General features: G+C 49.3%; 1 protein-coding gene across 2 annotated transcripts in view; it reads right to left on the bottom strand.

Annotated features, from left to right (window-relative positions):
• Positions 1-14970, bottom strand: part of TMEM63C (transmembrane protein 63C) — an 84171-nt gene that overhangs the window by 62818 nt on the left and 6383 nt on the right. Inside the window, exon 1 of one of the 2 annotated variants that reach the window (XM_025391470.1) lies at positions 13995-14130. The exons of the other annotated variant lie outside the window; for it this stretch is intronic. The gene's annotated coding sequence lies outside the window, so the exon portion shown is untranslated. Of the gene's footprint in view, positions 1-13994; positions 14131-14970 lie in introns of those variants that run through there. 2 annotated transcript variants of the gene reach the window in all.

Here is a 14970-nt window from a genome sequence, read left to right as displayed (position 1 = left end):
AGAAACATGGCATGGATGGATGTAGGGACATCTCAGACCTATATCCCACTCTCCAACATAAATATCGTCATTTCCTAAATTTTCCTGAGAAGTTTTTCCAGAAATATGAACATACATACACACACACACACAGACACACACACGTCTATCTATGCCTGCATCTTTATTTTAAACCCAACCAGGAACATATTCCCTGTACTTACATTTGCTTTGCTAATTAACATACATCACACATCTCTGCATACCACACAGACAGATTCCTCCATTCTTTTAATAGCTCCTAGTGTTCCACTGAACCAATGCACTACAATTTCTGTGAATCTGTCCTTGTTGATTGATATTTAGGTTATTTCTACATTTTTTGCTGCACAAGCAAAGCTGTAATGAACATCTTTGTTTTTTCTTGTTTGTTTTGAGACAGCGTCATACTCTGTAATGAATATCTTTGTTTTTTCTTGTTTGTTTGTTTTGAGACAGCGTCATACTCTGTTGCCCAGGCTGGAGTGCAGTGGTACAACCCCAGCTCACTGCGGCCTCAACTTCCTGGGCTCAAGCGATCCTTCTACCTCCGCCTCTCAAGTAGCTGGAACCACAGGCACCCACCACCATGCCCGGCTAATTTTTTTTTTTTTAAAAAATGGAGTTTCACTCTTGTTGCTCAGGCTGGAGTGCAATGGCGCCATCTCAGCTCACTGCCACCTCTGCCTCCAGGTTCAAGCGATTCTCCTGCCTCAGCTTCCCAAGTAGCTGGAATTACAGGGATGCGCCACCAAGCCCGGCTAATTTTGTATTTTCAGTAGAGACGGGGTTTCTCCATGTTGGTCACGCTGCTCTAGAACTCCCAGCCTCAGGTGATCCGCTCGCCTCGACCTCCCAAAGTGCTGGGATTACAGGCATGAGCCACCGCACCCGGCCTAAATTTTTTTTTTTTAATTTTTGTAGAGATGAAGTCTCACTTTGTTGCCTAGGCTGGTCTTAAACTCCTGGGCTCAGGTGATCTGCCTGCCTCAGCCTCCCAAAGTGCTGGGATTACAGCCGTGAGCCATCTCGCCCAGCCTACATCTTTGACTCTATATCTTTGTGCACATGTATGATGCCAGCTAGAGGATATCCCTGGGTCAAAACTTACGTGAACCTAACATTCTGACAGATATTGCCAAATTGTCCTCCAATGAGGGTGAACCAGTTTTCTCTGCCCCAGAAACTCATGAGTGCCTGTTTTTCTCCACCCTCACACAGTGTGCATGATCAGACTGTTGGATTTTTACAGTGAGTTTAAAAATGGTATCTTGTTTCAATTTGTAATTCAGTTGTCAAAAAAGACAGACATGTTTTCATGTTTATTGACTGATTGGCCTTTGCACTTATTTTTCTGTGACTTGTCTGCATCCATCCTTTCTAATTTCTTATTGATTTTTAAAGAAGTTTTTCTAAATTAAGGCAACTGACTTCTTGTCATGTGTATTGCAAATTGTCATTCATCTCTTTTTGACTTTATTTATAGCATCCTTGGGACTTGCTTAAAAAGCCTTTCCCATTTGAGAATCATGAAAGTATTTGCCCATATTTTCCACTTGTATTCTTTTTTTTTTTTTTTTTTTTTTTTGAGACGGAGTCTCGCTCTGTCGACCAGGCTGGAGTGCAGTGGCGCGATCTCGGCTCACTGCAAGCTCCGCCTCCCGGGTTTACGCCATTCTCCTGCCTCAGCCTCCCGAGTAGCTGGGACTACAGGCGCCCGCCACCTCACCTGGCTAGTTTTTTCGTATTTTTTAGTAGAGACGGGGTTTCACCATGTTAGCCAGGATGGTCTCAATCTCCTGACCTCGTGATCCGCCCGTCTCGGCCTCCCAAAGTGCTGGGATTACAGGCTTGAGCCACCGCGCCCGGCCTCCACTTGTATTCTTGCAGGTTTCTTTTTTTTTCTTTTTTTTTTCTAAAGTTCAGCTTTTTATTGAACACGTTATAAAAGAGATTTAGTCAAAAAGACCAAAGGCCATGTCATCATCAGAGTCCTCGGATTCTTCTTCCTTTGCTTCCACTTTCTTCTCCTCAGCTGGAGCAGCAGCAGTGGAGGGGGCAGGACCTCCTGCCGGTGCAGCACCAGCTGCTGGAGCAGGTCCACCAGCCCCTACATTGCAGATGAGGCTCCCAATGTTGACATTAGCCAGGGCCTTTGCAAACAAGCCAGGCCTAAAAGGTTCAACATTTACACCGGCTGCTTTAATGAGGGCCTTGATCTTATACTCCGTGACAGACACCTCATCGTCGTGCAGAATGAGGGCCGAGTAGATGCAGGCGAGCTCGGAGACGGAGGCCACAGCGCGGGCAAGTGTGGGGCTGGCGCTGCCGGACGCGGTGCTAGTCACCGGATGAAGTGAGGGCCTCACCCCAACGCAGCCTTAACTTCCTCGGAAGGACGGAGCACCTTCGCGGCAGCTGAGGAAAAGGACTTGAAGGTTTCTTTCTCCTTTTCTTCTTCTTCTCCTTCCTCCTGTTGTTGTGGTGGTTGTTGTTCCTCCTCCTCGTCCTCCTCCTCCTCTTCCTCTTCTTCCTCCTCTTCCTCCTCTTCTTCCTCCTCCTTCGTCTTTGTCTTATTCTTTTTTGAGGCAGGGCCCCACTCTGTTGCCCAGGCTAGAGTACTTATGTGACACAATCATAGCTCACTGCAGCCTTGAACTCCTGGGCTCAAGTGATTCTCCTGCCTCAGCCTCCCAAGTAGCTGCGACTGCAGGCACGCACCACCACACCTGGCTTTCTTCTTTCTTTTTAAAATATATTTGCCACCTCCAGAATTTATTTTGATGCAGGGATTGTGGTAGGGCTCAACTTTATTATTTTTTTCAAGGGGCTACACAGTTGTCCCAAAGTCATGTTTGAATAATCCATTTCCTGCTCCCCTACCCAACAATCCTCCCTCTAAATTCAAAGTTCCAATTTGACTATGAAGGAGGATGGATACAAAGAGCATAAACTCAGAGTCGAGTGCTTGGTTCAAATTTCCACTCTACTGGACCTGGGATACGCTGCCTACCCTTTCTGTGCCTCAGGTTCCTCATCTAAAAATGGAGATAACAATAACGCCATCTGCATGGAGTTACTGTGAGGATTAAATGAGTTATTACAGGTAAGGGGTGTAGAAAGAGGCAGCTAATATATGCTGCCCACAAGAGGTTCAACCTTAGATGTAAAGGCTCACATAAGTGGACCGTGAAAGGATGGAAAAAGTCATTCCATGCACATGGTAACCAAAAGAGAGCAAGGATGGCAGTATTTGTATCCGTCAAAAGCTGCCACAAAAGACAAAGGAGGCTATTACATAATGATAAAGGGTCAATTCACCAGGAACATATAACAATTACAAATACATATGCACCTAACAGCAGAGCACCCAAATATATGAAGCAATATTGACAAAACTGAAGGGAGAAATAGACAACACTGCAGTAATAATTGGAGATTTCAGTACTCCTTTCAATAATGGATAGAACAACCAGACAGAAGATCAATAAGAAAATGGAGAACTAGGCAGGACACGGTGGCTCACACCTGTAATCCCAGCACTGTGGGAGGCTGAGGCAGGTGGATTACCTGAGGTCGGGAGTTCAAGACCAGCCTGACCAACATGGAGAAACCCCATCTCTACTAAAAATACAAAATTAGCCAGGTGTGGTGGCGCATGCTTGTAATCCCAGCTACTCGGGAGGCTGAGGCAGGAGAATCACTTGAACCCAAGAGGTGGAGGTTGCGGTAAGCCGAGATCATGCCATTGCACTCCAGTCTGGGAAATAAGAGCGAAACAAGAAAGAAATAAAAAGAGAAAGAGAGAGAGAGAGAGAGAGAGAAAGACAGAAAGAGAGAAAGGAAGGAAGGAAGGAAGGAAGGAAGGAAGGAAGGAAGGAAGGAAGGAAGGAAGGAAGGAAGGAAGGAAGGAAGGAANAGGAAGGAAGGAAGGAAGGAAGGAAGGAAGGAAGGAAGGAAGGAAGGAAGGAAGGAAAAAGAAAAGAAAGAAAGAAAGAAAGAGAAAGGAAGGAAGGAAGGAAGGAGAGAAAAGAAAATGGAGAACTTGAACAACACTATAGACCAATTGGACCTAATAGACATATGCAAAAAACTCCTTCAAACAGCAGCAGAATATACATTATCTCAAGCACATACGGAACATTCTCCAGGACAGATCACCCCTTAGGCTACAGGTAAAGAACAGGACAGCGGCCACTACTATATGGTGGTGTTTACTATTATTATTATTGCATATTAAGTGTGCTTTGTTTATCAATCTGGGAAGCAGTTCCATCATTTGACAAATGTCTACTACTATGTGTCAGGCCCTGTTCCAAGTGCCAGGGAACCAAGAATGAAGTAGTCTTAAGAGCTGCTCCTGCCACCTCTGGTTAGACTTAGTACTGGTTATTTTAGCACTTTTACTGATATTTTAAATTTCTTCCATTATATTTAAAAAGTTAAAGTCTGTTTATATACAGACAAGCTATATATTTTTGTTTCTAATAGTTATTACCAATCATGTTGGTATATTCTTTTATTATTTGTAGTTTTTTTTCAGTTGACAATCTTGTTCCTTTTTCTCCAGGTCATCAATCTTATCGTCTACAATTTTGATACATTTAGCACTTTTTTAACTTATATTTTCAAAATTTGTGTTGGCATGTACTCCTAGAGTAGTATTAAAGAATTACAGTCATGGGGGTCATTCTTTCCTTGTGTGTTTATGTCTGAATACACACACACACACGCACACACAGGCATACACAAAATCATGTTAAGCAATATCCATCTATTCCTATGACATAGGAGTTAAAATCAGAGACATGTTGAATTTTATCGAATGCATTTTAGACATTTTTGGCACTTATGAAGTTGCTTGTATGATTTTTTATTTCTTTCGAGCTATTAGTTTGTTCAATTACATTAACAGTTTTTCTACTATGGAATCTATATTTCTGGAATATAGCCCCACTTGCTTGTGGTATGTTCATTTTTGTAACATAATGCTGTGTGAGTCCATTTGTTGCTATTTATGAATTTTGCACTACTATTCATAAGATTGTTTAGTCATTTTTCTCCTTTTGTGCTGTCTTTGACAAGATTTGGTATCCATGCTGTTCGTACTTCATAGAATAATTTAGAATCTCTCCTTCTCTGTGATTTGGTGTAGTTGGTGCAGTTTAAATAACATTGGCATTATCTGTGCCTTGGAGATTTGATAGAAACTAGAAGTAATCTGAACCTTAATTTTCTTGGAGGAGAATTTTATGAAAACTCAGTTTCTTCAGTGATTATTGGTCTGTTGGGATTTTCTACCTCTCCTGATGTCAAAATGATGATTTACATTTTCCCAGAAAATCATCAGTTTCAGCTGGTTTTCAAGTGGATTTACATATGGCCAAACACAGTACCAATAATGATAATAATAATAATAATAATAACAACAACAACAACAATAACAATAATTCTTTCTATTTTCTCTGTATCAGCGGCTATTTCCCCATTTTAATGTTCAATTTTGTATATTTGCCTCAATCCTCTCCTAACCCCCATTAGATTATCTCATCTCTAAAAAATCATAAAATGACACATGATTTTTCCCCCAGGACTCTATTTACTATGTACACAACTCAGAAATAGAACAGCTGAAATCAGAGAAGGGGATGAGAGGGCAGCCGAGGCACAGCTTGATACAAAGTCAGTCAACAAACATTTCGGACGTGCAAAGAGCCGGCACAGGTATTCCCTGGCTTTAAGCCCCCACGGCTGCTTTTCCCAACTCCCCCACCCCAGTGAAACCTGCCAGTTCCCCGAGTCCTTCACACCCAGCTATCACCTCCTCTTGGACCCTTTCCTGACTCCCCAGGGAGATGTCGGCACCTTTCCATAGACATCTTAGATTACTTTTCTTCAACTTCGAACAATTCATTTAAACCAATTGAATTAACAAATGTAAACATTCTGTCATTTTTGCTTCAGCTATTCTTTGTTAAATGAAGTGTTACTGACAGGTTAGAAGCCCTTCCTTTTCCTCTTTCAGTCTCAGCTCCTACTCTCTCCAAAGCACTACAAGCATCAGCTTGGTAGGCATTGTAAGAGAAATTAGTAAATCCATAAATCATAGCTAGTACTGTTTTGTGATTTTTGTGAAAATTAAATCTTCAGCCAGGCACAGTGGCTCACACCTGTAATCCCAGCATGTTTGGAGGCCCACGTGGGTGGATCACTTGAGCCCAGGAATTGAGACCAGGCTGGGAAACGTAGCAAAAACTCATCTCTACAAAAATACAAAAAAAAAATTAGCCGGGTGTGGTGGTGTGCACCTACAGTCCCAGCTACTCGGGAGGCTGAGGTGGAAGGATCGCTTGAGCCTGAGAGGTGGAGGCAGCAATGAGTCAAGATCGCACCACTCCACTCTGGGCAACAGAGTAAGGCCCTGTCTCAAAAAAAAAAAAAAAAGAAAGAAAGAAAATTAAAGTTTCACTAATGGTATTATTTTGAAATTTCCTTTTTTTACAACACTGTTTTTGAAATTTATTCATGTTAATACAGAATGTATCCGTATGTGTATGTACATATATATCAGCTTTGCTACGGTATAATTTATACAAAATAAAATTCCCCAATTACACATAGTTTAACTGCTGCATAGTATCACAGTTTTTTTTGTTTTTTTTTTTTTTTGAGACGGAGTCACGCTCTGTCGCCCAGGCTGGAATGCAGTGGCCGGATCTCAGCTCACTGCAAGCTCCGCCTGCCGGGTTTACGCCATTCTCCTGCCTCAGCCTCCCAAGTAGCTGGGACTACAGGCGCCCGCCACCTGGCCCGGCTAGTTTTTTGTATTTTTTAGTAGAGACGGGGTTTCACCATGTTAGCCAGGATGGTCTCGATCTCCTGACCTCGTGATCCGCCCGTCTCGGCCTCCCAAAGTGCTGGGATTACAGGCTTGAGCCACCGCGCTCGGCCACAGTATCACAGTTTTATTCATTATTCTATTATTGCAGATATTGAGGTTGAGGTCTCTCTTTTTTTTTTTTTCTGTTTGGTTGCCCATGCTGTAGTGCAGTGGCGTGATCATGGCTCACTGAAACCTCAAACTCCTGGGCTCAAGCAATCCTCCCACCTCAGCCTCCCAAGTAGCTGGGTCTACAGGTATACACCACCCTACCTGGCTAATTTTTTTTTTAGTAGATACAGGGTCTTGCTATGTTGCCAGGGCTGGTCTTAAACTCCTGGGCTCAAGCAATCCTCCCACCTGGGCCTCCCAAAGTGCTGGGATTACAGGTGTGAGCCACAGAGTCCAGCCAAGACCTCTTTTTTTTGCATTTCAAGCATTGCTGCCCTAGATACCCTTAGAGCTGTTTCCTTGAACACATGTGTGAGTTTCTCTAGGTAATATATACCTAGATGTGAAACCATTGGTCATGAAGCATATACACATTCAGCTTTACTAGCATTCTTGCCAGAATGTCTCACAGAGCTTTGTATTGCTATTTTCACAGAATGTTATGATGTTTTTCAAGCTATTGTCATTAAGCCATTTCCTTGTTTACCCATCCCCTTCCCCATGAATTACTGAAGGGTCTCTGTGTGACTGGCACTCAAGGAACACTAGAAAAGTGAAAGGATGAGCTCACTCTCTAGCAGAAGAGAGAGACAATGTGTTAAGGGCATTCAAGGCTGTTAAGATCTCATCTGGCTGAGATCCAGGGAGGGCTTCATCAAGGAGGTAGCATTTGAATTGGGCTTTGAAGGGCAGGAAGATGAACAGATGAGGATAGAGATAAGGACCAGGACTGGGATGGGGAGAGGCAGTGGCTCAGACAGTCCAGGGCATGTTTGATTTGCCACAGCAATGGTTCTTAGCCGAGCTGGGGTGAGATGGGGCAGAAAAGCCAGGCATGTGTATTTTGTAAAAACTTCAAGGGCATCTGACACATCTCCCCTCCCCACACACAAATAACCCCTGAGTGGGAGCAGAGCATGTGGGAAGGGAGCCTCACTGGAAAAGGCAGGTTGGGCTTAGTCCAAGATGAGCCTTCAATGGCAGCCTCTGGGTCAGAGCTGGGTTCAAAGGTAACTCCCAGGGGAAGTGGGCAGAGTCACAGGGACACCAGGACCTGGGATAGGACTGAGTCGGAAAGCCTGCCCTTCCCACTCACTTCCCCTCCTCTGTCCCTGTCTCTGGGAACAGATCACGGCTGTGATGGTCTGGGTTCCCTCCCCAGACACACAAGAGGGCACTGGGACTGGGGCTCCTTCTGCTCCTCCACTTGGTAGCTCTGTGATCCAGGCCAGGGGCTTCCTGTCCCTTCCTCCCTGGCCGCTCCATGCAGCACAAGCTGTATGCATGTGCCTGGGCCAGGGCCCCAAGGAGCCCCTCCATGGAGTGTGAGGCCTGGGCCTGGCTAGGCCAAGTCCCCTTCCTTTGCCTTGGCTCAGCCCCTTGGAATCTAGGTGGGGGCCGGGTGGGAATCCTAGCCTTCCACCTTCCCTGCTCCCGTGACACGAGATGTCCTTCAGCAGAACCTGGTTCTGGGCTCCCTGCCCAGAGTGGAGGGGAAGGGGAGAAACGCACGACCTTCTCTTCCAAGTCCTTTTGTCTCAAGCAACTTCAGCAAAACCACCAACCAGCCCCAGCAGTAAGAGGTGAGCTCAGGATGTGTCAGCTGTGCTTGGGAGGACAGCGCACAGATGGCTCCCCTGGACACAGACTGGCCACGGCCCCAGGTTGGGTTCTGCTGCTTTGGTGTGTGAGTGTGGTTGTGGCTGTCACAACCTGTCAAGCCACAGCTTTCTAATCTACTGAGCGGGTGACTCAGATTTGCTTTCTCTCCTAAGGCGTGGAGAGGATTAAAGAGTAATGACAGGGAATGTGAGGCCGCTGAGTGGCTCCAGGGCCTCAAGCCAGGCTCATCGTTCAGGCTGTTGTTCTGCTGCCTGAGAAGGTCTCCCCAAGCCAGGCCTAGCTGACACTCCTGGGCACATGAGGCCCCAGCCAAGGAGGGATCCCTGGTCCAGCAACAGCTTGTTCATTGTATGGAAGGACACTCCCTGCCCACACCACACAGACAGACACACACACACACACACACACACACACACACCCCTTTGGTTCTAAGAAGATTCCCCCTCTGCCAGGTCCTCAGGGATGTGAGAAGCCTTTTTGTTTTTTTGTTTTGTTTTGTTTTGTTTTTTGAGACAGGGTCTTGCTCTGTCATCTGGGCTGGAGTGCAGTGGTGTGATCAGAGCTCACTGCAGCCTCAACCTCCTGGCCTCAAGTTATCCTCCTACCTCAGCCTCCTGAGTAGCTGGGACTACAGGCCTGGCTAATTTTTTCACTTGTTTGTAGAGACAGGGTCTTTCTATATTGCCCAGGCTGGTCTTGAACTGCTGGGCTCAAGCAATCCTCCCTCCTAGGCCTCCCAAAGTCTGGGATTATAGGCATGAGCCACCATGCATGGCCTGAAGCCTTTTTGAAGGAGACAGTTCAGTTTTAACAGTGCCTGGAGCAGTCGACATTGTTGGACATTGTTTGGTGTCATCAAAAAAGCATGGTCTGGCTGGGCATGTTGGCTCACTCCTGTAATCCCAGCACTTTGGGAGGCTGAGATGGGCAGATCACCTGAGGTCAGGAGTTCGAGACCAGCCTGGCCAACATGGTGAAATCCTGTCTCTACCAAAAATACAAATAAATTAGCCGGATGTGTTGGTGCACACCTGTAATCCCAGCTACTCGGGAGGCTGAGACAGGAGAATCGCTTGAACCTGGGAGGCGGAGGTTGCAGTGAGCCGAGATAGTGCCACTGCACTCCAGAGTGGGCAACAGAATGAGACTCTGTTTCAGAAAAAAACAACAACAAAAAAAACATGGTTGCCATCCCAGAGGTCCCTGGACAGCTGGCCACTCAGCAGGCAGAGGGATGAACAAATGGAAAGAAGGGGACTCCTGGTTACCAAGCACCATGCTGGGCACCTTTCTGCTTCCTCCCATTCATCCTCCCAATGGCTCTGTGTGGAGGGAATTGCTTCACCATGTTGCAAATGGAAGACTCACGGAAGTGAAGTGAGCAGGTAATGAAACAGGTGGGAACGCAGCTCCCAAGTGCTCCCCCAGGCAGTGAGTCCATATGTGACAGGTCCTCTGTGCTTCCATGCCCCCCCGCCATCAAAGCAGGATTGATTTCCCCACAGGGCCCTGTGTCTATGTTCCATTGCCCTCTGTAGCGTTTCTAGCCTATGGCCAAATCACTGCCACTCAGATACCCCAAGGCAATGAGGCCTCAACACCCAAAACCCAACAGACAGCCAGTATCCCAGCAGACCACACACAGCTTCATCTTGCCCACCTATCTCTCCAAAGACCTTAGGGTCACTTTCTCTTCTGCCGCGACTCCATGGCCTGAGGCCAGCATGCCCCTGGCTGGGCACAACTCTGAGAAGACCCAGCCAGAGTGGTGAGGAGAAGGCTTCTGTCTTCAGGACCTTGCTTGGCCAGGCCACTTAGTAATGGGGAGGGGACAGTTTGGTTTCCTGTTGGAAGCCGGCCTGGTCTTTCTGCCTCTGATCCTCTAAGGACACCAGAGGCCCTGGCTTGGCAGGAATGAAGGTCTACAGGCACAGGGCTGGGCATGACTCACTTACCTCCAGCCCAGCTCTTCCCATCTCATCTTCAGGGTGCTCGTGTCAAACGGCAGAGTGGAAGGCTGTGAAAAGCAGAAGGTGGGAGCCCAGGACACTTGGGTCCTAGTCCCGCCTTTCTAAGCAGATCTAGGCTTTGGTTTCCCTTTGGGAAGCATTCCTAATGACTAGAAGGAGGGAGGAGGTGACAATGAGGCACCCCTTCCCCGCCCACTCTGCCTCTGCATGTCTCAGCACCAGTCCCAGGGGTGCTGGCAAGGAATGTGGCAGCTTGAGTACATATCCTGCCCTAGAAACACAGAACATGGAGTACTGGCCACACGTTGTTCTTCTTAAGAGCCACCCTCGGTTGGGCCTGAGCAATGCAGACAGATCTAGAGCAAGGACACACCATACTTCATGAGCTGCCCACATTCTCATCTCAGCTCCTGCTGTAACCCTACCTTGCAGGAGTTGCACCAGCCAACTCATGGGCAAGAATGTGGAGTTCCATTTACACCACCCATGCTGATGTGTAAGCTGTGAAAACCACTGCTCTCCCACGAGAGGAAAGAAGAGTGAGCATCGGGGCCCCACCTCAGGCAAAACAGGGCACTAAAAGCTGCTGATCTCACTGGAAGCTGAGCACTTCCGCTGAGCACTTTCATTACAGCCTTTCCCAGTGTGAGCCTGCCCATGGCCTGAGCACCACGTGGGTTCCTGCAAACTGGACGCTCTGTGCAAACAGCTCCCAGCACTTTATGCCCATTATCTTTATGGTTCTTCCACCCGCCACTTCCCGGGAAGAATCAGAGCAGAGTTCGTGGGATTTGAGAGTCGAGCCAGTGGAGAAGGTACAGGCCTGTAGGAAGCTCCACTGTGCCACTAGACACCCTCATTTTACAGGGGTGAACATCCTGTTAAATATGTTAAATGTAATGGGCAGCTGGGGATAGGGGAAGGAAACTCCTCAAGGCCCCAAGCACTACTTGAAGTGGGCTGGGGAGGGCTGACCTGCCTTCCCAGCCTAGAAGGGTGCTCTAGGCTGGCCACAGAGGGAGAGGGCATCCTCTGAAGAAGAAACAACCATGTTTCCGCCATCGAGGCAGGAAACAGATGGCTTCCACCTAGACCAGAGACCCCAGGAATAATACTTCCCATCTGTAACAAACACTTGACAAGTTTCCAAAGCCCTCCCACCCGTCTGGAGAAGGTGTTTTCATGTCTAGCTATCAGGTAGAGAAGTTGAGGGCAGAGTGCCAGCCAATAGAGGCGCTTGGTCCAGGCTCTCTGCTCTTTAAGTCTGGTTCTCACCAGGAAGCCTCTCTGAGGCCTGACCCTTTCTCTGCTAGCTGGGAGGGACACATATCGTGTAGTTTCCCTCCAGTATGGTAGGCCCTCTCCTCTCTGGCACTATACAGTCATCCCACAAGCAGCTGGCTCCCATCTGGTTTACTGGGAACCCCATTCCTTCCCACAGGGTCACCCCAGCAGCTCCTGGTGGTCATCATGCAACCCAAGGCTCCTGTGAAGCCAGCAGGGGCCAGCTTCAGGGGTGCTGTGCTCAGAGGGTGTCTGAAAAGGAGCAATTCATGAGCCAGGCACATGGCAACTCCTTTCACTTGGGGCAAACAGGTGCTGGCCCAAACCCCCCATCCAGAGATGCTCTCAGGGAGATAACTGAAGTCCCTCTACCTGTGGATCCCCACTCCCCAGCCAGCTATGCTCACAGCTGTTGGCACTTGGGCAGGAGGGATGCCTGTTTTTGGCTCCGACAGGCCTACAGAAATTGTGTACCCCTGTGGGGGCATGATGGGAAGGTAACCAAGGGACTTCATTTCCCCTCTTCAAGCTGCTTCCTTCCCAAGAAACTAAAAAACATATCTTGAAGAAGGAGAAAATGCCGGTGCTGTCCCCTGTCATCGACCTCCACACCCGTCAGGAGGCCCTTCGCAGCCTCAGCTTCTCAGTGCTGGGACTGTGGGGTGCAAAGAGAAGACAGGAAGAGGCCCCTCCAGTCTGCCCTTTGGTGGCTGGGGAGTCAGGAGACCTGCATGTAGGTAAGAGACCTGCAGAACTCACTCCACCCTCCGTGCCTCAGTTTCCTCATCTGGCTCCAGCTCTAAAATGTCACTCTCTCCTTGCCTCAGTTTCCCTCCAGGGAAAGTCATCTGTCCCCGGGAGAAGAAAAAGGTGAATTCACTTCTGAGGGGAAAGTTCACTTCTGAGGGCAATAGATGGAATGTAGCCCATTTCTCCCAGGGACAGGGGCCAGAGAGAGAACAAGGATGAGGTGATCACAGAGGGTGGTGCTAAGAGATGGACCCTTCTTGAGGGAAACCACGTCTTCTTGGAGTGCTGCAGGCTGTTGAAGGAGAAAGTTCATCTCCTTGTGCCCCTCAGCACGGGCCTTCTCCTCAAAGCCAACTCTCATTCTTTCCTTGAACCCAGAAGAAGGGCACAGGCTCACACCCCCTCTGCTCAGATGAGTGTTTTTCATGAGCAATTTTCTGCTGTCCCAGACAATCTAATTCCTGCTTACACCCATGATACCCTGGAGCCCCATGCAGAAGTTGCAACTCCTGGCATTCTCAGGGATGAGGAAATGTGGTGCTGAGGTCGGGGGAGGCCCCAGGGTCTAGAGAGGAAGAAGGGCCCCTGCCCCTCCAGAGAGCATTCGGTGAAGGCAGTGCCTGGGAGGCCAGCTCTGTAGGGCCTGCTCAGTGACCTTGGTCAAGCCACAACACCCCTGGGCCTCAGTTTCCCCAGGGCCTTCATCCAAACACAATGTTTCTCTCTCAAGGCCAGGGCGAGTAGGGAGGCAAGAGCCTTTCTTTGGAAGCACATGGGGAAAGGGTGGCATTGTTCCCCTGGGGGACCAGGAGCCCAGCCAGCCTGGCAGCAGCGCAGCAGTGACGTTGTCATAACCCATAACGGCGGAGCAGATTGCCCCCTCCCGTCCCAGCCCAGAGAGTGGGCGGCAGAGCCCCGGGGAATCCCTGGGTGGGGGAGAGGGTAGCCCAGAGCGGTAACTCCCACCTGGCTGTCAGGCAGGAGGCCGGGGACCCCGCAAGCAAACCTCCTACCCACCTCCATCCCCCCACCCCAGTGAAGACCGGTCTACTAACGCCAAGCCCTCCCGGGTGGGCGGCTCAGGCCACCCTTTCCTGGGTACAAGCTAGAGACAGCCAGCGTGGCAAGGGATTGTGGCGCAGTCTCCCCTACCCCCATCCCTCCCAATGCAAGGTCTCAGAAAGCACAGAAACAAGCAATCCTTCCCCGCCCCCTCCCCGTGCGGGACCTAGATCCTGCGCCCCTTCTTCCCGGCCCGACCAGCCCGGGTCACTGCACCCGCGTAGCGTGCTCACCACATCTGCGTCCTCAGCACCGCGGCCCCAGCCCCAGGCGCGGCGCTCAGGCAGCCAGGCTGCGGTGACAAGCTCCACGCTCCCCACCTGGGAGGAGACTGCCAGCGGGTCCTCCTCTTTGCCGGCCGGGCGAAGCCAGCACCACCTGGCAAGGGAGTGTCAGCAAATTCCCTTCTGCATCACCACGAGAGAGGCATCCCGGCTCCTCCCAAGCAGGGGCCAACCTTGGCCCCGCCCCAAGGCTCCTCTGACCTGCAGGGGAACCCGGGCTGGCGGATCCTACGCGAAGACCCAGGCTCCGCCTCAGAGACCCTGTGGCTACCAGGAACCATCTGCAAATTACCATCTTAAACGCACAAGGCTGCCGGTCCCTGGTTCCAGCTTGCTTCAGCTCCCCTGATGCACTGGGCCTCGGCAGCTCTTTGCCACCTCCTCTCGCCCTCCCTGAGGCCTGTCCCCTTTCCCAGTCTCCTTAGTCCATCAGCCAGAAGCAAGAAAAGCCACCCCACTCCCACAAAGGTAGCCCTCTGCCCCGCCCAAGGACCCGGTCCTGGCACCAGCCCAGTGGCTGGTACCCAGCTGCTACCCAGACTCCTTCTTCCCCAACAAAGGAGCCATCTACAATTGGCCACAGCCCCACTCGGGAGGCCCAAGGGAGTGGGCTGGGTCATTTCCAGTTTGCGGTGGGCCACACTCCTGCAGGTCTCAGAGTTTCATCAAAGTCCTGACCACTCTGCTATGTAGACACTGGTTTTGACCCTGAGGACAGGTGCCAGCGTTTGCAACCCCCAAAGATCAGTGTGCAAAACAAGGGGCAGTAGTAAACAGCCTCTCCCTCCCAGGCAGGAGCCTAGGCACATTCATGTCATAGACATTATCTGCACTCGCAGTACCAGATAATGGGAGACAGCTAATGGGAGAGGAGCCACTGCCCAGTGCTCTCTGAAAGTGACGCCCTTTCACCAGTTAGCGCTGTTAG

This window comes from Theropithecus gelada, chromosome 7b (assembly GCF_003255815.1).
Source record: "Theropithecus gelada isolate Dixy chromosome 7b, Tgel_1.0, whole genome shotgun sequence".
In the NCBI taxonomy this organism is placed as follows: domain Eukaryota; kingdom Metazoa; phylum Chordata; class Mammalia; order Primates; family Cercopithecidae; genus Theropithecus; species Theropithecus gelada.
Note: the sequence above shows the minus strand (reverse complement) of the source record. Positions and strands in the feature narration are given on the sequence as shown.